This window comes from Prionailurus bengalensis, chromosome B2 (genome assembly GCF_016509475.1).
Source record: "Prionailurus bengalensis isolate Pbe53 chromosome B2, Fcat_Pben_1.1_paternal_pri, whole genome shotgun sequence".
In the NCBI taxonomy this organism is placed as follows: Eukaryota; Metazoa; Chordata; class Mammalia; order Carnivora; family Felidae; genus Prionailurus; species Prionailurus bengalensis.
Genome location: NC_057349.1, coordinates 19,005,493 through 19,032,971, shown reverse-complemented (window position 1 = coordinate 19,032,971; position 27,479 = coordinate 19,005,493).

Genomic DNA, 27,479 nt, shown 5'->3' with positions numbered 1-27,479 from the left:
GGGGGGGTGGGGGGGCGCCCCTGGGAGGTTGTGCCGAAAGTTGCCTCATTAAGCGGTTTCCTAAGGAGAAGCCACGTGATCAAGAGCTCCCGGCACCGTTTCTTCGGATTTTTAATTTCAAAACCTCTCGCTTGGCAGAGGCAGACCGGGGAGCCCTGTCGGTGACCGCTGGTAGTTGGCAAGGACGGAGGAAGCCCGGGAAGGAACAGAGCTCAAGCCAGCGCGTTTTAATCAGCTTCTAGCCGTGGAAGAGCCAAGATTCGCGAGGGCCTCACCCCCCTAGGTATCAGCAAAGTGACGCGCTCCAGCGTGGCTGTGAGGTTTTATGGCGATGTTATCGCTCAGAGAACAGAGACATCAAGGCCGAGGAGTGGGAAGAAAACTACATAATGTTTTTCACACACTAAGCTTAATTTCAATATTGTTTTCCGCTCCTGGGGTTTCCCCTGAATGACTGTAAAACGCTATTGTTTTGAAAATTAGCGCATTGCAAGGAAAATAGCACCTTTGGTGACCCTGGTATACTGGGGGCCACAGCTCACATGGGGCAGGCTAAGTTTGCCCTCCTTTCAAGAAAAAAAAAAAAGCAGATCTGCAGAGAACGACAAAGATAAAACTTTTTTTCTTTCTTTCTTTACTTTACTTTTTTTTTTTTTGCATTTAGCACAACCCACATTAAAGAAGAAAAAGATAAAAGAAGAAAGCACAATGCCAGCAACGCTCCAAGGAGCCATGCCTACGATTTAAATTCAGCTTTAGGTTATTTCTAACTTACGTGACCAATATGAGCTACGTGGGGTAGGGTGACACACACAGGTTTTGAACTTGACGGCGTTACCCAGTGTTTCCATACCCCCCCCCCATTTCTGAATAATTTCTGGTAGGATTATATACTGCATTTACAGCTGTGCGATGTGCAGTGGCCATAAAACCATCCGTTTGTATAATCTCGGGGCAAAAAACACCACAAAGGGAAGCAATGGGACTGGGAAAATGATCGATCTTCATTTACGCATTTAAAATTTTTCTCACTGTGAGAGCCTGGTGAGGTGGATGTCTTCCTGTGAAAACCACAGAGAGCCAGCTGCCTTTTCCTCGTGCAACAAACATCAGCAGAGACAATAACATTAAGGATTCATAATCCCACACAGAAGAACACAACATTATCCTAACTAAATTTTCTCCTTTTGCATCCCCACGACTTATTAATACACAGGATAAAAAGCTATGGGAGCTCCAGCTTCCACAGCGTATGTGATGGAGATCACATTCCAGCTGTTCGATTTGGAAGCCGTTGTCCCAGAGTCATCAAGTTCTGGTGGAAATAAACGAAAGGGGGACGTCGGATCCTTGCGGTTTGTCTGAACACACGGCCTTCGTTTCTCCTCTTCGCTATGTCCAAACTACCCCTGAAATCCAAAATGCTCTCCATCTTCTCAGTCCCGTGGAATTCTTACCTCCAGTGAGACTGCACGTGGCCCTCAGACTGCGATAAATACCTTGAGCATTTAAAATCCTGTCCTAGGGAAGAGACACCGATTGTGGCTTCACCATCATGCAATCTTTTTTGCTCATTCTCTATCCTTTTCAACCCCCGCCCCCCATTGTCTCCAGGACTGTGGCTTCCTGCCGGCCAAGTCTCAACCCTCTCTTGACACGCTCTTCCTGATTTGAATATTACCAACGTGTGGATGACGCTCAGATTTAGGTTGCTTTTCCAGACTTCTCCCCTGAGCTACAGACATGTGTCCAATTGAATGTTGGACGTCTGCACAAGTGCACCTGGCAGGCATCTCAAATTCCACAAAGCTGGAATAGAAGATGGCTTTTCACCCCACCTTGTTCCCTAGAAAAGGGAGTCTCTGGCATCTGCCTTCACCGGTCTGTGGCACTGAAGCATCCCTCAATTGCTCAGACTTAACATCTGGGTGTCACCTTCCATTTCCTGTTCTTCACGTTCCCCATCCAGCCAATCCATCAGAGTGACTTCACAGAAACCTTTTCTAATAGCTCATTCATTTATTCGTTTGAAAATTGTCTCTCCTGTTACTCTGCTTCACTCTGAAGAGTCAGGAGAGATACTCCAAAGAGTGGCAGGAGGTTTTAGGCAATGTGGTGGGGTGAGAACAGAGGGTCATCGGCTCTTCTTGGCATCTTTCCGTGGCTCGTGTTCATTGAGGCAATCTTCCTTATTGCCTGGTCACTGCTTGTTCCACTGAGGTTGGCAGCTGATGTAACTCATGATAAGGCCTTCTGCCTGGTCAGGGCCCAATGGTGGCCCCTGGATGATTCGGCCACCCCTCCGATCTTACTGAGGCTTATGTGACATCTTCTGTCATTACTTCCACACAACCCTTGACCAGGCTTATCCTGCAGCTGAGGCTGTGGGATGGCCAACCAGGGCCGCCATCAAGGCGCCATGGCGGTATTGACTGCCTCGCCACTCCGTTGCCCTTCCAGCTTCTTCCATCTTTTCAGGTTTGTCCCCATGTTCCCAGGAATAGGGAATCACACCTCTACCATATGCTTTGTGCCCTGCACTTTTAGTGTTAGCTTCAAACACTACAGTTTTGGTGGAGCATAGAGGCTATACTTCAAGTTTCCATCAGCTACTTTGCATCACCTCCTTTTCTTAGCCCAAAGACTAGAATGTAAGGATGGGAACTACAGATCTGAGAATCTGCCTCTGTTGCTCCTAATTCTATACCTGTCACTCCTCCCTGCCAGCTCCCAAGGAACAAGGGACAACCTTCAAACTTTTATACACTCTAAATAATATCTTCTTCCATCCCAGTTCTGACACCCAAACCGGTGCTGTATCTGGATTGGGTTTGGGAAAGAGAAGTCAGCATATGCATTGAGGAAGCTACGGTAGCAGGCATTTCAAATATTTTGCATTGTTGAGATTGCATGTCTGGGTTTTAGGTGCCTCTTTTGGATATTTCGTACAAATATATATATATATATATATATATATATATATATATATATATTATCCCTGTGTAACAAACTACCATAAACTTCGCGTCTCAAAACAATATCCATTTTTATTTTACAGTTTCTGTAGGTCAGGAGTCCAGGCTAGCTGGGTCCTCTTGGTGAAGGTCATCCCAGGCTACCATTAAGATATCAGCCAGGCTGTGGTCTCATCTGGGGCTTGAGTAAGAAGACTCCATTTCCATGCCCATTCATGTTTTCAGCAGAATTGAATTACCTGTGGCTGTAAGACTGCAGTCCACGTGTTCCAGGCAGCTGTCACTGAGGGATTGCTTCCAGTAACTCAGGACCTTGGCACATGGCCCCCTCCGTAGGTAGTTCACAATGTTTCTTTAAGGCTAATGAAAGACTCTCACTTTGAGTCTCTCATACAAGGTCTGGAATGAATTTTAAAGCACTCATCCAATTAAGTCTGGCCCACCCCAAATCATCTCCCTTCTCATTAATTCAGAGCCATGTCATTTGGAACTCCTTTATATCTACATAATCCCTTCACCTTGGCACATAACTAACCTAGTCACAGGGGTGACTCATCACAGGTTCATCCTGCCTTCCATGCTGGGGGATCACACAGGGTGCTTACACCAGGGGGTGGAATCTGGGCAGCCACGTAGAATACTGCCTACCATCGTGCGCCTGGGTGGCTCAGTTGGTTAAGCGTCTGATTCTGGGTTTCACTCTGGTCATGAGCTCACAGTTTGGGGGATCAAGCCCTGAGTCAGGCTCTGTGCTGATAGAGTGGAGCCTGCTTGGGATTCTCTCTCTCCCTCTCTCTTTGCCCCTCCTCTGCTTGTGTGCGCACGCTTAGTCTCTCTCAAAGTAAACACCCGTTAAAAAAAAAAAGAATTATTCTTACCAGAGTGATATTTGCAAGGTACTTCTTTCACTTGACTTAATGCTTTTGAGGTTTATTTATGGTATATGTTTTAGTCATTCTCTTTTTATTGGTGAACAGTATCCCATTGTTTGGATATATTGAATTTTGCTTACCCACCACAAGTTGAGCAAATTTTTAATTTTGTTTCTATTTTTTGGCTATATGAATAGTACAGCAGGGCTATAAAAATTCATGCACAAGGATATTTTTTGATTGCTGTGTTTTTGGATAGACATACAGAAGCAGAACTTCTGGGTTGTATGATAAACTTAAAGTGATAGGTCTTAGGAAAGGGTAAGGTCTTTGGACTCATATCCCAGCTCTATTCTTGTTTTTGTGTTCATTTTTCTTTTAACGTTTATTTATTTTGAGAGAGAGAGAGCAGGGGAGAGACAGAGAGAGAGGGAGAGAGAGAATCCCAAGTAGGCTCTGTCTACACACAGCCCAACTCGGGGCTTGGGAACTGTGAGATCATGACCCGACTGGAAATTAAGAGTCAGATGCTTAACTGACTGAGCCACCCAGGTGCCCCTCCCAGCTCTCTTCTTGCCAGCTGTGTGACCTTCGGCACGTTACCAAAGCTCTCTGTGCCTCAGGTGTCTCATCTGTAATGGCACACAGCTATACTGTAATGGTAACAGTATGACTCTAGAACTAAACAATCCATGAAAAATGCTTGTGCATGGCTTAACACAGAGTAGACACCGATTGTTAGCTACCATTAATAGTCATTCTGAAAACCTAGGAGGCATTTAATAATGATTTACTAATTGACCAATAGGCTGATGAAGGTTTGGCTGGATAATCTGTACTGTACCTAAGCTTCTGATATCTGACTTCTATACAATAACGGTTCAAATTTCTACTTCCTGTTCTTAATCATATGGCCTCTGCTTTGGGATAACTCTATGTAGGATTGATCCTTTGAGAGATTTTGTCAAACATCTAGTACCTGCAAAGATGCCTTAATAAACATCCACGTCTTAAAATCTCCAAATAATAAATACAAGGAATGGAAATATACGGGCTTCCCCTTTCTGGAATAATCTTCTTCCCCCATGTGACTTTTAATATTCTGCTCTCTCACATCGAATAAACCCTGAGGTTTTTTGGTTGTGTTTTTTGTTTTATTTTGGTGTTTATTTTTTAACGACAGGCTGGTGGTCTGTCTGGAACAAGCTTGACGTGTGAGGACAAAATAAAATTTTATTTGCCGCTTGCAGACTAAATAATTCTTATCAAGAAGAAAGTTTATTGATGTTGTAAGCAACATGATGCCTTTTGAGGTGAGGGGATCACCTGACTAAAAGCGCCTCCCACTTCCTTTCCTCTCTTCATATTCTTTTAATTAAGAAGCCTGCTGATGAAAGGGTCGTTAGCAGGCACATTTCCTAATCTTGGAAAAATAAGGCTATTTTAAGAAATCTAGCAGGCTCAACGTGTCATGTTAATTCCGAATACCCCCTCCTTCAGGTAGCACATAGAAACCTTCCATTTCTTCAAGTCACTCCCTTACGAGAGCCCAACTGTAGGGAAGCTCCTACCACTCCCTGTTTCCTGGTATATAAATATAGCATTTTTGCTATGGGAATGTCATAATTACTTGGATGATATATTGCTATATCACTGAGCTGGTCATGGGATAATGCTATACTGAGAAAGAAAGAAGGAAAGAAAGAAAGAAAGAAAGAGAAAGAAGCAAAGAAAGAAAGAAAGGAAGGAAGGAAGGAAGAGAGAGAGAGAAAGAAAAAGAAAGAAAGAAAGAAAGAAAGAGAAAGAAAGAAAGAAAGGAAGGAAGAAAGGAAGAGAGAGAGAGAAAGAAAGAAAGAAAGAAAGAGAAAGAGAGAAAGAAAGAAGGAAAGAAAGAAAGAAAGAAAGAAAGAAAGAAAGAAAGAAAGTCATCCTGTCGGTCACCACAACTTTTGTGAATCACCTGGGGGGGGAAAAAATGTGTCCTCAGAACTCCATAAAGATCCTAGTTTGCTACCCTCAAGGACCCGAGGAGATCATTTCCAATCTTACAGGTTGTAAAAAGTTTCCTTTGTTTAGCAGCCAACCGAGAGTCAAAAAACAAGGAACCAGGACGTTCCTAAAACTTTCAACAGGCGCTTCAGAGTAAAGGTGTGTCACGTGATGTTTAATTGGGCCAGGTCTTCCCAGGGAGTAGATCAGCTCTGGCGGGGTCACAGGCTGGTTTGGAAGCTGCAACTTTTTACATTTCCATCTTGTGTCCCTGTCGTTCCTGGTATTTAGCCAGTTCTTTTGTAAGTCCTACTCGGGCTACGTTGAAATACCCGAGGAGGGGAAAGCTTGTCCACCCTTCTATTGGAGTTTGAGAACGGGAGGAAGACAAGTCTGCTTCAGCCACCAGGAGCAGCAATGGGGAAATGACACCAAGGTGGGACACGATCGACCACCGTCCGTGTCTGAAGATGAGTATTTTTATGGTAAAATCATTGGGGTTTTCTGCGTGACTTTTAAGAAGGAAACAATTTCTTTTATACCACGCCTCTCTGATGTGGTCCCTGACATTTCAACTCCTATGGACCTGACTCACTGTCACATTAATAATTGCCTCAAATTGTTTTCCACTTCTTAAAATGCTTATAGTTTCTATCTACCCTCATAGAATGGTGTGTCCTTTGAAGATAGGAATGTGACTCAACATTTACTATTTTCTCATCCTGTGGTGTGTGATATGCACGTTCAACCTCGTTTAAAAGCGGTTGTAACCTAGATTTTTAAAAATTATTTTCGTGTCTAACAGCTTCGATCTAATAGTTTAAATGATATCACATTCAACAAACTCGTGACCTTCGTTCCCCATTCTTTTGTGAAATACCCCTGAATGTTGCCTTATGTGTTATTACAAAATTCAAACAGCTGTGGAGGAAAGAGAAAGAACACAGGTGTTGGGGTCCAAAATCCCAAATTTCAGTCCAGGCGTTGCCTTTTACTACAAACTGTCCAAACCTTAGAGCTGCTCTGACGTCTTCTTTTACTGTTAGGTAGAAAAATAAAAGCTGTGCCTTAAAGTTATGTCATTTTATCGAAATTATATGTGTGAACATGTTTGATTAAATTACTCGTGGTAACAGAGGCAGTAGCAGCAGGATAATTAGAACAGGATCTAGGAAAGTGCTTTTATAAGTTTAGCTGGAGAAGATGTTCTTTAACAGGAGGGCATAAAAGCATTTTAAGTCAAGCAGTAAACTTTATAAAAGGAAGTAATATAATACACCCTGGATGTATCTTATAATGTAAACTGGAATATTTATAGTCACATTCAATTATATCAAACAGCTTAAAAAGGATGTGGGCATGAGGGTCCCTACAAATTATAAATTCTAAAAATCAAGTACTTTTCGTTCTTCCTTTAAGAGGGCATCGCCATTTAGTAAAAGAAAATAGATCGGTGTCTTATTTAGTGATAAATAAGCAAGAGAAAGCTAAGGATAAAATTGAAAAAAAAAATCTCTAAACTAAGACTGGAAATGTCTTTTCTCCTCCAATGGATCAGATCTATTCCACATCCTATGTCAATTGTGGTTGAAAACTCAGTAACGTGCAGCTCCTAAAAAGAGTCATCTACGCTTGCAATGAAGCTTCCTTTCTTAAACTAAAACCGAATCTTGAAGGCGGTGCTCATGTTTCAAGTCTGGCAGTTTTGCATACAAAAGTACCAGTGTACTTTTCAAGATCATAGCTTCCACACATCCAAGCGACTGAAATCCTCAGCGTTCTTTTACTTAACCTACACATTGCTTCAAACGCTGTCGTTTATAAAGCAGTAATGAAAATAACAAGTCTATAAACCTGTGCTAAACGGCAGGAGTTTGGAGCTCACAGGACTTCAGACCTGTAGTTGACGCAGTGATTTATATCTAATGGAATTAAGGAAACGGTATAAAATGGAGGAGAAAAAGAACACTCAAGAAGGGTGTGTGTGTGTGTGTGTGTGTGTGTGTGTGATGTGTTATCATAGAAAGAAATACTGTGATGAATCACAAGATTCAGAAGAAAGACGCTTGGAGATCTCTGGCCGGAAAACCACTTGACTGAGGCAAAAAAAAAAAAAAAAATCATGTGGTATCCGTAAATATGCTAAAACCCAAGAACAGTACAGGGCAAAGGAAAACACTCAGGGAGTGGCAGATTTTCTATAGACATAATGGGGAAGAAGTGGCATCTTCAGCTTGGAAGTGGGTTAAGGTATTTATTTTGAATCTGCCAGCAGTTTTGAGTTAGGTTACACATTTTTTTTTAATTTTTTTTTTCAACGTTTATTTATTTTTTGGGGGGGACAGAGAGAGACAGAGCATGAACGGGGGAGGGGCAGAGAGAGAGGGAGACACAGAATCGGAAACAGGCTCCAGGCTCTGAGCCATCAGCCCAGAGCCCAACGCGGGGCTCGAACTCACGGACCGCGAAATCGCGACCTGGCTGAAGTCGGACGCTCAACCGACTGCGCCACCCAGGCGCCCCAGGTTACACATTTTGGGAGGCTGTTTGGAGGTGAGAGCCTAGTGGAGATTTTTGGGAAGAGGTCACATTACCCCAGAATTAAAGGATCTTCTGCATTTTTTAATTTTAATTTACTTATATTTGACTTTTTAACTTTTTTTTTAATGTTTTCTTTTTTTTTTTTTTTTTTTTTTTTTTTGAGCGGGGTGGGGAGAGGCAGAGAGAGCAGGGGATGGAAGATGTGAAGCCAGCTCTGTGTTGACAGCAGTGAGCCCGATTCCAGGCTCAAACTCAGGAACCGTGAGATCATGACCTGAGCCGAAGTCAGATGTCCCACTTGACTGAACCACCCGGGGACCGCCCTTTTTCTGTATTTTAAGGGACTGAAGACAGATGTACTAGCTGATTTCATGCATTTTAATGAGTTATTTGGTTTTTGGGCTTCGAGGCCAACACCTTAGCTCCTTATGCTCCTGAGAGCAGAGGCAGGACTGAAAGTTCTACTGTCCCAATTCCCAAGTCCATTTTATGAAATGTCTTGACTTCCAGTCGCACAGGGATGGCGCCTGAATGACAACAGTAAACCCAAATAACCGTTTGTTGATTTGTTTTCTTTGCACAGAGTTGGCCACTCTTTTAATATTGAGTCTCAGTCTTATTTTTTTGGCTTTTGTGCCTGAAGAAACTAACGTGGTTATTAATCTACCGCGTAGGGACTTTTTGTTCCGGGAAGATAATATTTTATTACTATTATTATTCACCTCTGTTGAGACACCTACAGGATTAACATGACTTTGAACTCTTCCTCCGTTAAAGTTATAGGATTCAGGTAAAATATGGTACTCTGGTTCTTTAAAGGGGTCTCCTAAGGTTTGGGAAAATCTCCCTATCCGTAGGACCCTCATCAAGGTTTTCCAAGTATTCCCTTACTGGATCTTACCACAGGAGCAGGCTCAGCTCCTGACCAGTGTTTTGAGAGCAATATTAAAATCCCAACTTGACCTGGAATAAAAAAAAAAAAAAAACTGGAAAGCCCACTTCCTCACATTTGACTTTTGATGTTTTGATTTGACTGAGATTCCTGGGTTGAACATCCAGCCGAAGCCATTCTACCATTCATCATTTTGAGGTTTCGAATTGAGGGCAAAATGCCATATAACCTACTTGCACATGATTTACTAAAAACCACACAATTAAAGGCAAAACTGTTCTTGCTCGGGAGGTTTTTATCCCTTTCCTGAAATACTGTGACATGTGCAAAGATCCTGCCTGGCAAAATGTCCTAGATTTTAGTCCTGGCTGTGACATTTATGTTGCCGGGCAAGTCAACTTTCTGAATCTCACTAATTTCCCTCACCTGTGAAATTCCTGACCTGATTACCTCAAGATTTCTCTAAGGAGCAAATAGAATTATGTTGACAACATGTTGAAGACTCCAACGTGTGATATTAATGTAAGATACTATTATTCCTTTCAGTGTTTTAAATTAAAATCTAAAAATAGATTGCATTTCCATGAAATATTCCAATAACTGTTTGTTATAAGATAAAAGCAAAACCTTTGAGATTTAAAATTTAGAAAGAAGACAAGAAAAAGACCCTACCCTTCTCTAAATAAGTTATTTTTTATTTTTTTAAAGCTTATTCATTTTTTTAATAATTTTTTTTAAATTTTCTAATGTTCATTTATGTATTTATTTTTTATTTTTATTTTTTTTGTGAGACAGAGAGAGAGAGGGACAGAGCATGAACAAAGGAGAGGCAGAGAGAGAGGGAGACACAGAATCTGAAGCGGGCTCCAGGCTCTGAACTGTCAGCACAGAGCCCAAATCAGGGCTCAAACTCACAGAGTGCAAGGCCATGACCTGAGCTGAAGTCAGACACTTAACCAACTGAGCCATCCAGGAGCCCCTGAAGCTTATTTGTGTAGTTTGAAAAAAAAAAAAAAAAAAAGAATGAGAGAGAGTGCTCGTGTGTGAGGGGGGTAGGGGCAGAAAGAGAGGGAGACAGGTAATCCCAAGCAGGCTCCATACTGTCAACTCAAAGCCGGATTCCATGAACCAGACTCCATGTTCATAACCTGAGCCTAACCCAGGAGTCAGACGCTCAAGGGACTGAGCCACCCAGGTGCCCCTAGAGGTTCCATTTTCTTATGATCATCTTTCAATCCTATGACTTGTTAAGCAAGGTTACATCCTATAGGTTACAACATATAGAGGTTCACATCTATAGGTTTATGTACCAGTCCCGCAATATAAGGTGATTCTTCACCAGAAATCAAGGCAGGAATAAGCATTTCCTTGCTCTATAATCACACACAGCATAACTTTCTATACTTCACCACTCATTGCAAAGCAATGTACAAATTTAGTTGGTGCTGGGCAAGTTTTCATCAGAAGCAACATGGGAGAATTACACAAAGAAACATTTGATGACTGTTCCTGTTTTGTAGTAACATGTGAAAATCATATTCGTACCCCTTTGACATATCTATTAATGAAAAACCCATGTGTCTGTTTGCACTATACAGAAATAATTTGTCAAGCCAATAAATGTATAATGATTAGGTTTCAGAAAAATCTAAACACACAAACTTCTTCCACCATTATATTCCTATTTAGAAATGTCAGGATTAGCTAAATCTGGAGGTTGAAACACACTATTAACAAAAGAAGCTTCAATTCAATTGTTCAGCTGTCATTGTGTTTCCTCGTAATATTCCTCTTAAAAAATTTCATTAGTGACAAATTTCCTGATTACCAAAAATGGGAAATACCAGTGGCTGATAGGATCATTTCAAAGAATGAAGAGCCATTGCCAACATCATCATAGTAGAATGGTTTTTTAAATAGTCCTTGAACATAGGATTATGTATTAGATCTTTGATTTGTGCCCAACAACAATAAAGTTGTTATGCACAGAATTGATCGAAGAATTAAAAAGGAAGGAAAGAAGAGAGGGAGAAAGGAAGGAAAGAAGGAAGGAAGGAAGGAAAGAAGGAAGGAAGGAAGGAAGGAAGGAAGAAAAGATGGAAGGAAGGAAGGCAGGAAGAAAGGAAGGTAGGAAGAAAGGAAGGTAGGAAGAAAGGAAGGAAGGAAGGAAGGAAGGGAAGGAGGAAGGAAGGAAAAAAGTGATGGAGAAAGAGAGGCGAAAGGAAAGAAGGAAGGATACTACTACCTAAGCTAGTAGGTGACTTGGTTCAGTCATTACCATGTGGTGTTAAAAGCTAAACTAGGGGCGCCTGGGTGGCGCAGTTGGTTAAGCGTCCGACTTCAGCCAGGTCACGATCTCACGGTCCGTGAGTTCAAGCCCCGTGTCAGGCTCTGGGCCAATGGCTCAGAGCCTGGAGCCTGTTTCCGATTCTGTGTGTCCCTCTCTCTCTGCCCCTCCCCTGTTCATGCTCTGTCTCTCTCTCTCTCCCAAAAAAAATAAATGTTGAAAAAAAATTTTTTTAAATAAAAAAAAAAAGCTAAACTAAACCAATTATGATTGGTTCATTACCATTTAGTGTTAAAAACTAAATTTTTCTCTAATATTGACTCATAAGGAGAGGTGACAACAAAAATTATACTGGATATGGGATCCTGACCCTGAAACAAAAGAAACCGAACTCAAGGAATATATGGTATAGATATGCCACTTTTTGGGACAACCAAATGTCACATCTTATTTGTAGAGCTTGGATCTGATATTAGTTATTCTTGGTGAATAGTAGGCAAGTGTCTTAAATGATAGAATGAATCGAATTTCAAGTTACACAAGATAGCATATGGAGCATGTTCTTCCCAGAAGAAACAAAAATATTTGGCCCTGCAAATAGGACAGAAACCCCGAGTGCTCTCTCTGATTTATGCCAGCCTTTGATGGCGGTCCTTCCTTCAGTGAATTTTTAGCAGTTGGCCTGATGGACACAAATGATCTTGGAGAAGATGAGAAAAATGGAAGGCAAAAAGGAAAGGCAGCTTTTGCTGGCCACTGCCATAAAATCGTCTTGAAGGCCATCAATGCATCCGTTTGTTCAATGAAGCTCTTCTTGAGTTGTTGTAAATTTCAGTAAAGTGCACTGTTCTTACGTGATTCTTCCTGGAGTCAGGAGCAACAGTTTGCCTATGTGTTTAACTACCTCAGAAAATAACAACTCCCTTCCAGGTAAGGTAATAAAAGAGATGATAGTAAACAGTTAATTAGGTCGATCTCCACCACTGCTTACACATACTTAATATGTCTGTTTCAGTATTGAAATCTTTCTATATTCTTTTTGGAAGAGAAAAAAAATACTAAGAAAATCTGGGTGGTTTTTTTTTTTAAGTGTATTTATTTTGAGAGAGAGACACAGAGAGTGAGGGGGAGAGAGGCAGAGAGAGAGGGAGAGAGAGAGAGAGAGGGAGAGAGAGAATCCCAAGCAGGCTCCACACTATCAGCACGGGGTCCCCGGTGCATGGCTCAAACTTAGAAACCATGAGATCATGACCTGAGCCAAAACAAGATTCCGATGCTCAACCGACTGAGCCGCCCAGGGCCCCCAAAATTTGAGTGTTTTAAGTAAAAACTGTAGTAGGTATTTTCAATGACCTTGACGTTAAGGCAAATAAAATGAGAGTCTCAGAATAGTACTATTATCAGAAGAGAACCCATTCTTTTTGATCTCCATGATCTTTGGTACCATTTCCTCTTACATAATTTTATGGTAGGCAACAACAGAACATCATAGGAGCTATCATGAGGCTCAAGAGAAAAAAAAAAAAACCTCAAACTATTAATAACTTTTTATCCCTGGCATTTATAATTGAGCGTTGGGTCCAAATTCTTTGGGCTCTACTGTTCTAAAATCCCTTTTAAAAATCTTAGTTAAAAAAAAAAAAAAAAGATTGCTTAGATCCTTCTGGCTTGAACATTTTAAAATCAACTTGGGTTTGTCACAGATCTCTGAAGTATCTGAAGCATGTTCCTTAAACTGGGATTTAAAAGTGTGTTCTCCACAGGGACATCTGGGAGGCTCAATGGGTTAAGCTTCTGACTCTTGATTTCAGCTCAGGTCGTGATCTCATGGTTTGTGGGATCGAGACCCATATGAGGCTGTGGGCTGACAGCATGGAGCCTGTTTGGTATTCCCTCCCCCCTCCACTCTTTGCCCCTCCCCTCCTCATTCTCTCTTTTTCAAAATAAATAAACGTTAAACAAACAAATACATAAATAAATAATAAGTAAATAAATAATAAAAAGTGGGTTCTCCACAATTGCAAGTTCTAGAATTTTCATTTGGAGATTAAATTTCCATCTCCATGATAAAATTTGAGGTGATGCAAATATTCTAAAATTAAATTATGGTGATGATTGCAGAACTGTGGAAACATGATAAAGACCACTGAACTGGGCACTTCAAATGGGTTGACGTTATAGTTGTAAATTATCTCTTAACAAAGTTGTTAAAGTATTTTACCCATTTTAAAGAGGCAAAGGTGTTTTAAAGTAATAAAATAAGACCTTTATCACTTAACTCAATGTTAAGGGGCTACTGACTCTTCTGAAGTTTTTAATTATACTTTCAGGGAGGCTCAGAGATCCCTTTAAAAGGAGGTTTAGCTTATTTCTAGGATATATGGGACATTAAGAAATGAGAATTAGAGGTTTTAAAAGTAGGAGATAGACATTAAAAGAAATTGGCATTAGGAACAATTTGTTTAACGAATTCAAAATTTCTTTGGTGATATATGATATAAAGAAACGGTAGGATGTGAACCAATGCACATTTGTATCAGTAGCTCTATCCCTGATTAGATTGTGACTATTTTCCCACTTAGAGGGCCTAGAGTTTGACGTCGAGTACCTCTTGATCAAGGGAAGTAAACTCCCTCTACTTAAGATTCTTTTGACCTATCCTTTAGATATCTAAATATCCTTTAGATATCTTGCAATATCTAAAAGCATCATATACATTTTTAAAGAATCTGACCATTTACTTAAAGAACTGTGCTCTTTGTTTAAAACAAAAACACTTATTGGCATAGCCCATCCTATCCTAAGAACAAAATTAAGCTTATTGCCCACAATTTTTAAGTTTTATATGTGACTAAGACAATTAGAAAAGACCCAGGAGGGTATTCACTTTTGAATGCCCATCTTGGTAAAGACAGCTTTCATACTATTCTTACTTTCTGATCTTAGACTCTAGTAATCTTTGCCTGCTACTACTCATTTAAGGGGGGAAAAAAAGACCCAGGAAAGGAATATCAATCAGCCAACTGTAAAAAAAAAAAAAAAAATTAAATTAAAAAAAATAAAAATGGTTTTAAAACAATCTGGAAGATCAAACTTTTGGAGAGGGCAAGATTTTTCTTGATAAACATGTACCCCCAAATCCAGAAACCCACTTTTTATATCAAGAAATTAAAAATAAGCAAGAATCTAAAACACGAGGACAAATGAGTCATAGCCTGACCTGGTGACAGGCTGTAGAGGGATGATGAGAGCTTTTCCAACAGCTTGCCTGAGAAGAAGCCAAGGGACCAGCCTGGAAACCAGGAGCTAAATGTAGATGGCGGTGTGTGTGTGTCACTTGGAGCACTGCATGGTGACTCTGTTCCTGCCAAATATACAGCAGCTTCGCTGTGTGTTAGGACCTAATCGAGGCATAAACCACAACTGCTACTGTTGCTGGGGACAGTGGAAACCAAACCGCATTTCTAATTCAAAAGGAGGAAATGTGAACAAAGAGAAACAACCAACTAAATCTCATCAGGAAACACAGGCTCTGCTGCCCAATTAAGAAAGGTGCCCCTTCCATCAAACGTGTAAGGTGATCAGAACGGATAAGGGGAGACACCATGGCAAGGTTGGCCAGGACATCCTTACAACATTAATACTGTCCGTGATTTTCTTTCCTCTGTGTCTGAAGATAGATCACAAGGCCATTACGTAGCACACAGACTGTCATGGCTCACACACCTATTTGTGAGCAGAGCATGAATTGCTACTTTTAGCTGTCCGGTTCTTTCTATAGACTGGATGCTCCTGGATGTCATGTGACGGTGGCGTGCAAAGGATTTTATATGGGGCTTGGTACGTCTTCCTTACCAAAACACGTTCAGAGGTCTTTTTTTCCAAATATGAAGATAACGTGTGTTCATCATGAAAATTTGTAGGAAATTTAGAAAAGCATGAAGAGGAGAAGCTAAATTTCCCCTCCTCCTACATCAAAGGAAGCTAATTAGGCATGTGAAAATTCTATGTATGTCTTTGTAACTTCTGACTTTACAGTCTTTCATGGGCCATTTTTATACCGATTCATTTTGCATTACCGGGAACTATGGTTTTGGAAAGCACACCAAAAGTGAGATACTAATATGTATCATTTCTTGTCTATTTAGCCAGCCTTAGTGTGTCCTATTGCCTTAACGTTGGGCATGGTCCAGCCACCCTAAATTCTTTTCTGTTCTCCGAAATACCATATTTCATCCTCTGCTTGGACTGCCCAATCTTTTGGTGCCCAATTTATCCTTGGACTGCTCTTCATCTTCATCTTGAATACCTATCACAATAATCTTCTCCTTTGTGAGATCTTCCATGGCCCTTTCCAATGGGTTAGTTAAGACCGTTAAAAAGAAAACCACACACACACAAAAAGAAAAACTACTAAAACTTTGATGTAAAGGACTCTGACACTCCAATCATGCCATCTTCCAATGGATATATTGTTAAAAAAGAAATAAATTGAAATTTTCCATAAAATCTACTCATAAAATATGAATTTGTCCAAAAAAAGAAAAGCACAGGGCCCCAAATGGAGTCACTGGGGCCAAGTCACCAAACGGGCTCACTCATTACCCAACCTAACTACGGTTCCAAACTCCCCCAGAAATGTAGTCTTTACCAGTCAGTCGAGAATTTTCTGAGCAACACCAATGAGGTCATCTGTCATGAGGGTTCTCTCCATCTCCTCCAGGGCCCCAAAGGAAGAGAAGATCATCTGCATGAGAAGACCCTCAGCCCTTTCACTAAAGGAGAGTGAGTGTGTCTGAAATAAGCCTTTCTTTTTGCAGGCTAACGTTGTTGCCTCACCTCTTTCCTCGGAAAACCTTCCGTTCTCGTACAACTCCTCAGAGCTGCCCTCTACGTGCCAGATGGGACGCTGCCCAATGCCTGAATTGCTGAATAAAGCCAATTAGATCTTCAAATTTACTTTAACACTACTATCTTTGTTCAAGCTACCACCCTACTGCCCAGCGTATTGCCCTATTAATCTGTCATCTTACTGTGCTGGTATGGTAAATTTTTTTTTTGATGTTTATTTATTTTTGACAGAGAGAGAGAGACAGAGCATGAGCAGGGGAGGGGCAGAGCGAGAGGGAGACACAGAATCCAAAGCAGGCTCCAGGTTCTGAGCTGTCAGCACAGATCTCTGTGCGGGGCTCGAACTCACAGACGGAGAGATCATGACCTGGGCTGAAGTCAGCCGCTTAACCAACTGAGCCACCCAGGCACCCCTACTGTGCTGGTGTTATAGCCACAGCTATTTAACTTCCTTACTGTACAATAAAGAAAGAGATACTGTTTTGTTTTACTTTCACGTGCATCTAAGAAAAAAGCGCCGACTTCACATTAGACGATCCATAAATAAGTGGCCAATAAATGAAGAGATGGATAAATGAAGTTGTTTCATATCTCTCAGCCCCAGTTTCCTCACCTGAAAATGGAAATACTACCCGCCACATATATTTGCTTTGAGAATTAAATGAACCAATATATACATTGCTTAACCCAGTGACTGACCCACAGTAAGAGTTGCTTAGTTCCCCCCTTTGTTCTTAAGAAAATATTACTTAACTTCTAAGCTCCTTTTAAAAATTCCCTTTGACCTACCTATCAAGAAATGTGAATGCTAAGAGCCTAGCAAAGGGTTTCTCTGAACAGTAGCAATATTATGGTAACGGTTTTGCAATTCTGATTTATTCAGGCTTTGTGACTGTTAAAAGCCCAAAGAACACCCTATAGAAATTAGATAAGCTAAAAGGGACAAGGGGTAATAGTACAGCTAGCATTCCTTAGAGTTGTATTTTCATCTCATGGAAGCCTATCCAAATGCAAATAATGCTGGGGGACTTGTGCTTCATAAACAGTCAAATATGGAAAGGAGTTTGACTTTCATTCTTTGCGTTAAAGAACATTGTACTTCCAAAGGGGGGAAAAGAAGAACACTGTTTAATGCTTTACATGAAATTCCATTTCCCACCACATAATTATTAAAAGATAAGTCGCTTCTGCATTATTAATAAGAATAAATAATAAGAGGGCAATTAAATAACTATCATTAATGACTTGTTCATGAATACGTTAGCAGTTGGCTGTTTTATCATGAAGAGAAATTAGAGTAAGATAGTAGGAAAATTCAATAAATAATAAAACAGAAAGCTGTGTATTGTGCCTCGGTTAATTACAAATATATCTGAATCTTAGGGAACACTAAAGAGGAAATTTGCATACCAAGTACAGAAGTAGTTCAAAGCTAATAGGTGCTTTGTTACAAGCAAAACTCTCCCCTGTCTCTTTGCGTTTAAGTTTGTTTACTCTTAGAAAAACTTGATTTCCTGTGTCTGAGGAAAATAAGCTTATAAAAAAGATGAAAAGGCTGCTATATGGCACTCCAGTAAAGAGATGCTGACAAATTAAGTGTTAATGAATCAAAAACATATGGATTACACTTCACTTCAAATAGAAATGATTTTAGAATCAACGGGGAGAGTACTTAGCAAAATGTAAGTCTTTGTCAATCTTTAAAACCCAAGCATTTATGGTGTCTTCAGAAGGCTCTAAGTTATTCCTTTCCTTAGTAGTGACCTACCATTTTCATTTTATAGAGAAGATCAATGTCTCCGAGGCCGAATGACCTTTCAAACGTTTAACAATATACTGGGTAAGTTACAAACAGACATCCCAGAAGTTCAGGGATAAAAAACATCAGGGGAGAAATATGTATCAATTAACCAAAACCACCATGCCAACGCAAAACATTTTCCTCTACCCCTTGCTCAACGTGATTTAAAAAAACAAAACGAAAGAGAAATGTCCGCAGTCATACACCTTCTTAAATCATCCTCTTTTATCTGTATTTTTAAAATTATAGCTAAGATGTGTACGCTCAAATTAGTTGGCTCAATATCAATGTCTTCATTATGCAAAAATTGGAAACTCTACGTTAGCAGTTCTAAGTACAGTCCACATATCACATAAAAACCTTTCAATATTTATTCATTTTTGAGAGAGAGAGAGACAGAGCGTGAGCAAGGGAGGGGCAGACACAGAATCTGAAGCAGTCTCCAGGCTTTGAACTGTTGCACAGAGCCCGACGCGGGGCCCGAACTCACAAACCACGAGATCATGACCTGAGCTGAAGTCGGACTCTTAACCGACTGAGCCACCCAGGCGCCCCTCCCTTTAAAAGATAAATGTCTTCATGCTTCTGTAGAATTGGGAATTTGTTCAGTGCAAGAAGAAAGTAACACTAGATATGGAGTTCAGAATATGTATTTGATTACTGAGCAGAAACCCCTATGTTTCAGACAATTGAGGCACACTTTTAGGATGTATTCACCCGGGTCCCTAAGATATGTTCTTTACTAGCAGGAACAACAAAAATTTGATGTTCTTTTTTCAATGCAGCAAAGTCTGTGTTTTAGTATTTAGTCTACTAACTTCCCAAGGAGACCTGTTCATTCACATTCCTAAATTGATGTGAATGTGTCTTTCACTAAGGATCTGTTCTGATGTCCAAGATGCTTACTAACTACTGTGGGTACTTATTCTTGTGCCTGACACTTAGTGTAAAAGGCTTTTCTGTCATTTTGGAAGTGGAGCTTCCACAGGTCAATCCTGTGCGTATGTAATTCACTGCAATCACATTCAGGGGCCAAGAAGTGTTACATGTAGATGCTTTGAGCGCTCCCCTTTTGTTCTCTTGATGTAAGAAGTTTAAAAGGTTCCTTAGCTCTTACTAAATGAGGCCCCTGCTTCCCACCTCCTGTAATCAGAGCAGCCCATTTCCCCTCTGAATTGACAAAAGTCAAGGGTGCTATACGCTGCAGTCACCATTCTGCCACGTACCATTTTGAATTCAGTTTGACTCCTGGTTTCCATTTCCACTTGGTTCCCCGTTCCATTCCTGATTTCAAATTTGGCTAGGTCCAATGTAGCTTGTTACTTATCTTCACCTTCTTTCAAGTGCCCATCAAGCTTGCAAGCTTGTTTTTCCCTATGCACATTTATGATGAGTCCCTTATGTAATTCCACGGCATGGCCATCTATTAATAAAAATTATTCTAACATATGATGACAAACATAGTTGCATCTGGTAGTTCCCAGACAATAAACACACTTGAGAAACAGACCTATCCTTGCACTGCAGATCAGGATGATGAATCCTTGGTGGCATGTAAAATACAACCTATAAGGGATTGTGGGGTTGAGTTGAATTGAATAGTTAGGAAATGCCATGGATAATTTGGACATTCGCTGAATAAACAACTCTTAATGGTGGAAAATTGAACTACGTACTATTAGACAAAGTGCATTAAAATATCACAACTTTAAAGTAAGCAAATTATAGAATTCAGTGCAAAGGCAACCCAAATTCTTAACTGAATGAGTTCCCTCTTTTTACTAAAGCTTCCAATGGCTTTCCATTGCCTATAATAAATATATAGCTCCCACTATTGTGCACATTTCCAGCTTCTAAACTCCTTCTCCAGGCTGATCTTTCACTTTCTTCCACCCTCTGCCCTTTGTTCCAGCCCAAACAAATTGCTTTCAGTCTTCAAACTTGCCCTGGCATTTCCTGCTTCTGTACTTCTACTCACTGGCTTACCTTGCTGTATAATTCATCATTAAATGTAAATTCAGCTTTTGTTAATTGCCTCCTTTTATTCAAAATTATAGATTGTATATAACCTTCATAACAGAATTTCATCAAGAATGAACTCAAGAACTCAAACATTGTTACAGTCACTAGCCAAGTGCACATAAATAGCAACACCTATACAAGGAAGAGAAAGCAGGGTATGTATCTATGTGTGCTTGTGTTTCCCCTGTATACATTCATGATAAGAGTCGCTGATATAATTCCATTGTCTGGCCACCTATTAATAAAAACTATTCTAACACACAACAACAAAAATAATAATCTTCATTAATTGCATCTGGTAGTTCCCAGATAAGGCATACACGTGAGAAATAGACATTTTAGGTTTTATGCTTTCCAATTATGCTACTTGAATGGATCTCTAACTTTACGGTCCACTGTCCCACGAGGCACAACTTTCTCCAACCCTTCTTCTCTGCCTAACATCCCACTATTTTTATGAGCTTCAATAGCCCCTTTTAAAGTGGTAGTTTCTTTAAGAAAATAATTACAATGTAAATTAGTCTTCAACAAATAGTAAGGCACATTTTGGAATTAGGTTCCTGAGTATTGAAGCTTTGCTTCCTGATATGTTTAAAACCATTACATAAGTTTAACCATAGCCATTCAATCTATGTACCTAGAAATATCATTTCTTCTGTTGCTAATGAAGGTCCTACGGCACAAATTTATTAAAGGTATACGTTTGCATGGGATAATAATTGGGTCGATAATATTAAATTCATAGGCTCATTATTTAATTGCAAGGGCAGATTATGAATACAGCTTCTAAAATGTATTTTAATGAAAAACACTACATCCTGACCTAATCATATCAACCTTATGCTATCTAATTAAGGATGCAAAAAATCATTAGAGTTGCAAAATATTAGTTCCAATTCCATCAGGCTGTGAGCTGCCCCTTCATGAATATATATATTTTTACTCATGATAAATAGTTAATGAGGTAAAAATGACAAAATTTGCATGTAGGCAAATTAGTTTAATAGAATAATGTCTTTACTGACTACTGAAAGTGACCTTTTCCTTTTCAAAAGAATGGTTAAAATACTTTGAAATTATCATGTGGCTGTCTTTGCACAAATGACAAATTACATGTATGAACAATGTAAAAATTACAAAATGCAATAATCCTAAATTCTCATCATAGTGTAAATGTGTTCTGTGCTTTTGCATTTATCAATTTAATAAAAGGAAATTAAGCATATTATAAAGTGTCCATTTGTGTGGCAATTTTTAATCCAGAGCATAAAAATGAGAAGCATGTGCTTAATAGCTGCTACTGTGGCAACGATCTAGATCAAATTTTTAAAGTGCAAAAATTCTAGACTACTTACTTGAAATGCTTTGATATTAAAGTGTCTGTTCCACTCTTAATTTAGCATTTTAGATTATAGATGATGATTCTAAATTAAACAGCATTGTATCTTGAAATTAGCACATCAATGATTCAACAGGACTACCTTGCTTCCCTATCGAAATAAACTGAACAAACAAACATGAAACAGGTTAAGAAGAAGAACATTAAAAAATTAATCATCAGTAAGAGGAAGTCTTCACAGTATAAATACCAGGTCATGAAGAGACACAACAAATAAAATATGTATGTCTATTCACTTAAGTGTAGGAATGTTTCTGTATGCTTAATAAACAACACCTCCCCCCCCAACAAGAAATAACAGGTACTCTACAGATTTTCAGATGATTTGCATAAACATCTCTGAATCTCATCACTGATGGATGCTGAGTCTATACATATTGGGGAAGAGACAACAGCAATTTATCTGGGTATATTAATTTCTGTTAATGGCCCCAAAGAATCTAAGCCAAAATATTTTACTTAAGATACAAATGCCTTTGATAAAATTATTTACTTTCGCTGCATTTAAACAAATCGTCTTTTCTTTGATCCATCTCAATGTGTATACAGTGTATCCACTCTTTTTCTGAGTTCATGGGTCAGCTACGCCATTTTGTAAAGAAGGGGATAAATATTAATTTTAAAGAATTAAGGAATTTCACAATCTCCATTAATTTTCCTTCTAGCACCTAAACATTCATTTTTTCTCCCACTTTTTATCCCCACTCCTCTCCCCCTGTTGTTCAACTGAAATCATTTTGGTACTCAACTTTGGGTTGCTTCCAAATTCCTAAACTTCCATGTTGTGAAACAAAACAGTGAAATAAATATACTCTACCTACCCCAGTCACTTTGACGTTATCCTACAAAGAAAGTGCTCCTTGCTTAACTTTTGGGATTATTTAAACAATTTGGGCCTTTTTAAATTCTGTTTATTTTTTAAGTAATCTCTACACCCAACGTGGGGCTCAAACTCACAACCCTGAGATCCAGAATTGCATGCTCTATCAACGGAGCCAGCTGGGTGCCACAACGATTTGGGCCTTTTAAAAATTATGCTGTTGCCAAGGATTTTTGAAGAAGAAACCCGGATGAATGTGGTAAAGTGAAATGTGTTTTATTTCAAGTCAGAGACAGTGGTCATCAAAATGTCTGCTGGAATGTTATATTTACCTGTCAACTTAACAGAATTCAAAACATATTGCATATATTAATAGTAAATCTATGTGGAATTTTTTTAAAGCTAATGTTTAGGTTTCTATCAGACATAGAATGGAATGAGGTAGATTATATGTTCATTATATGGACAAATTAAATATGTTCAATTATTCAATCATTCATGCATGCATTCATTTACGTACTAAATGAATAGATAGCAAAAATGTACTGTGTTCTGCAGACATTATTAAAGATCAAGAACACAAAATGGAGAAGATACTCTATCGCACAAGAAGATCTTAGGTTAAAAAAGAAGAGGGAAACACAGGCAGATAATTGTTAATTTGTGTGTTAGAAGGGTCAGGTAAACCAGGTTTTGGCAAAAAGGAGTTGGTCCTCTCTGGGGACACCCCATAGAAGCAACACTCAAGCTCAGCCTGGAAGAAGAAATAGTTTGCCAGGTTGTATCTGAGGAGCTGGGAGGACACTTCTGCAAAGACAGAGGAATGGAGGGTAATATAAAAGAGTATAACATATGTAGCAAGTTATCCTTATTTTTGTATGGACTAATGATATTTTAGTAAGAAGCATTAGGCAAGAGGATGGCCGAGAAGGGAGGGGAGGAATGTGGATACAAGAGACATCACTGGAGAATCACATCAAATGTCAAAAACACAACAGTATGAATTTTGGCTTTTATTCTTCAGGCAATGGGTTTATGACAGGGAAATGCAGGGTCAGATTTGCACTTTGGAAACGTTCTAGAGAATAAATTCATGGCCGGTATGGTGATGTGGCAAGTGCAGCGTGAGACTGAAGATAAAGCAGTTAGCAAAGAATTGCTGGTCTTCAGAAGTTGGGTATCGAGGTCACAGATACACAGAAGCAAATGAAATAGAGAAGAGTCGATATTAAGAAAGTAAAATCAGTAGAACTAACTGGATGATCAAACTGGAAAAAAAAACTCGGAAACAAAAGTCTAGAAAAAACTCAGAGTTTGCGATCTTTAGAATTCAGAACAGATGAAAATGCCATGTGCATTACGGATGTGTAAATGCTATGGTTTTGTGATACAAGTGAAATGCATTTGCCAATTAACAATATGTGTTAAGTCAATTTTGTTTGGAACATACTGGGGTTTAGGTGTCTTTGGGGTGTGCACCGGAAGATATCAAATAGGTTGCTGGATGATATTACTTTAGAACTCAGAAGAGAGGTGTAGCCTTGAGATACGCACGTAATAATCTTCGAAAGGCTGGAAGATCCGTTGCAAAGGGGGTTAACAAAAGGATAGTGTGTAGAGTAAGAAGAGAAATAAATCAAGTACAGAGCCCCGGGAGATACTACCACAGAAGAGGCTGATGGAGGGAGTGAAGAAGTCTGTAAAGGAGATTATTGAAAGAGGGAAGAAAATCAAGAGGACTGACTAACAAAGGCATCAAAGGAGAAAAACCGAAATAATATTCTCTTCCTCCTGTTCTCCCAAGATGACACTGAAGCCAACAATTATGTCACATATGGGAAGTCTGTCCCTCGCTTCTTTTATATTCTTCACCACCCTTGTGTAATTTGGCCCAATATATATACAGCAGGTATCAATAAATATTTCTGTAAGAAAATAACACCGCGGCGCTCTAAGAACCACCTGGCCATGTTTCCTCATTTCAACTCATAAAAAAATAATCAATATACAGTTGAGTTGCAAGATTTGTATAGTGGTGGCAGTCAAATTCAATAATAAATGGCTTCAAGAACAATGTGAGGAAATTTAACAACTTACTGATATGCCAACAGAATGAGTTTTTCTTGCGCAGTCAAAAAACAAATCTACTTCAAACCAACTCACCTTCCTTCTGTCACCGTTGATTCCTCTCCACTGCTCAGAACTTTTCACTATGTAACTGAGCTCCTGATTGGAAATCTCCAAATCATACGGTATGAAAAACTTGGTTTCTTCACTATGGATGCGTTGAAATACATCCAATATCCAAGAATCATTGTGCAATCTAAGAACAAAACTACCTGTTATTTTTGTTCCCCAAATATTGTAAACTTTTTTTCTTCCAAAAGCGTTAAACAATTTATGTTTCTTCTATCAAGTTCTATGTATTCTATTCTAGTTCATCATTCCCATTTATTTTTCAGAAATTATTTGACTAAGAGTCCAGAAATAATTTAATAATTTCCTCCACTAAACATCAAAGAATAATCTGGGTTGTTGGTTTTTTTTTTTGCCATTATCTCCTATAAGCCTACTATTTCTGATTTTTGATGCCTAAGCAATAGGCTGTAGAAAATTAAGAAATATTTAGCCATTAATTTGTATTATGGATATCCACATTAATTCGAACGTGAGGGATTTGGCAAAGGAAACTTAAATTTGGATTTCTTTCTTTCTCACTGAGTTGGTTTGAGTCCCCCTTTGGTAGAAACCCCACTGGACCAGCTCCATTGGCACAGAGGTTTCACTGAATTGGTTGTTTTCCAACATGAATGATAAATGGATAGCTTTAGTGAGGCACCGAAACAGATAAACTGTTTACTTAATTGTCTCCAACTTCCCCAAACAGCTCCAGATATTAATTTAGAAATGCACTGCGCTTCTTGTGACACTAGTAAAGTGACAACAAAGTATCTTACTGAAAAACATTAATACTTCTTTAGTAACATTGAGGTGAGTATTATAAATACCAATTAAGCCAATGCTTATAACATTTTTCCACTAAATATGCTTAAGTTCCGAAAAGAGAAAATATGTATTCTATTCCTGATTGAGCAGTATGTTGACTTTAATATCGTATACTTTGTCTTATAAAACTTTGAACAAAATTGAAACTCTAGAGAAATATCGTATTCATCCTGTGACTTAGTGTACTCTTGGCTCACCATGTATACCTGGACCTAGTTTAAGCAGCACACATTTTTCCACTAACAGTGTGCAGGCCAAGTCAAGAAACCCAATGCATCACAGTATCAATAAACTACCCATTTGGAAAGTTATTACAAAATGCCCAAGTTATGAATTAGAGTCCCAAGATAGTTAAGCATTACATGGAAATGCCTTTCTGTACAAAGTAGAGATCTGTAAGTATTTAATTTCAATGATCAGGACAATTCTATTTGGTTTAAATAGGGTAGATGATTAAAACTAAAATTTATTGAGTTCCCATTATAATGGTGGTCTTTCACATGCATTATTTTATCTAGCCTTCCTTTAATCCTGTCTTTTACATAATATAACACTAAAATTAAAAAAAAATTAGTCTTGCTGTTTATAAGTAACAAAGACAGCATTTAAACCCAGAGCTAATGCCAAGGTTCATTTCATTCCACCATCTGACTCTTCAGTGAAAGTAACCAATACAATGCATATCTTCATTTAACGAACTCTATCTTGATTCTTTCCAAAATAGTAAAAATAGATTTGTTGACCCTACCTGCCAAGTAAGGTCTATGTGTCTTTTATTTTCCCCCTATTTTGCATTCATTACAGAGTGGCAATAAAAGCAAAACTGCCAGCCAGTGTCACCGATGGCCCAGGACAGGCCATATGGCTTGGTACCGTCTTGAAATTCAACTACTACTCTTATTGTGCCTTGAGATTCTAGGTTGGCCGTTTGAATGATTTGCTAGTTGTCTTGTTAAACAAGAACTAGTCTTTACCATTCTCTTAAGCTTGCTTAATGTAACATTCATCTTTTTCTTTTAATGGTAGGAAGATTTAATGTACTTAAATTACTGTCAATTTGCTGCAATAAACATTTTCTATATGAAGATTTTAAGTGCAAGATTATCAACAATGCAATTAACTTTGAATTAATTAGGAATCACAGTCCTGTTTCTGCTAACTTCTGTTCCTTTTGCCCAGAAAATGTCTGTCGTCTCTTTATATCTCCTTCATTCTGTGTGAAAGAATAATTATGTAAACATCCAAGCAGGGATCTACAGGATGGTACACAAATGTTTGAACAGAGAACAAAATGGCACATTCGAGTGTGGAAAGCTGTACAAAGATTAATCGCATTTTAGTTTTATTTTACATTTTTTGCTTGCTATGTTGAGTGGCATTTTCCAGTGAAAAAGCTTTGTGATGGGTTGTGAATGAGTCAACTTACCAACCATTACTAGTGTTTAGCATAGTTTCCAGGTCTGTAGAGCAAGTTCTCACAAAAAAGAGAAAAAAATAGTCTGTAGTTATATGTGCAAAATTTTAAAAATAAAGGGAGTGTTGAATATTATATAATTCATCTGATAATATAATCAGTCAAGCGATATAACATTTACCCAAAAGTGAGTTATTTTATCCATTTGGATATTTACACAGGCCGTACTGATCAAAAGTGGTGCATATCTCAAACTTTCACTTCTCCAGTTCTTTTTAGAAAGTTAAAGAGTCCAAGTAAATGTTAAGTAAATTTCTATAAAGACATTCAATGTCTAAACAGTTTCAATTGCATAAATAAACTAGGCATTGGGAGACATTGATGAGAGAGAGCAACAGACTAATTTCTCTGTATAAACAACATTGGAGACAGTCAATGAAATATGGAGTTTAAATTTTCCAGGATCATGTTTAATTATGAAAGTTTGGTATTCTCAAATGGGTCAGAAATAACACACACACACACACACACACACACGCACACGCACACACACACACACACACACACACAGATGCACATTTAGTTCCATGCATTTTCTGCCATTGTAGGC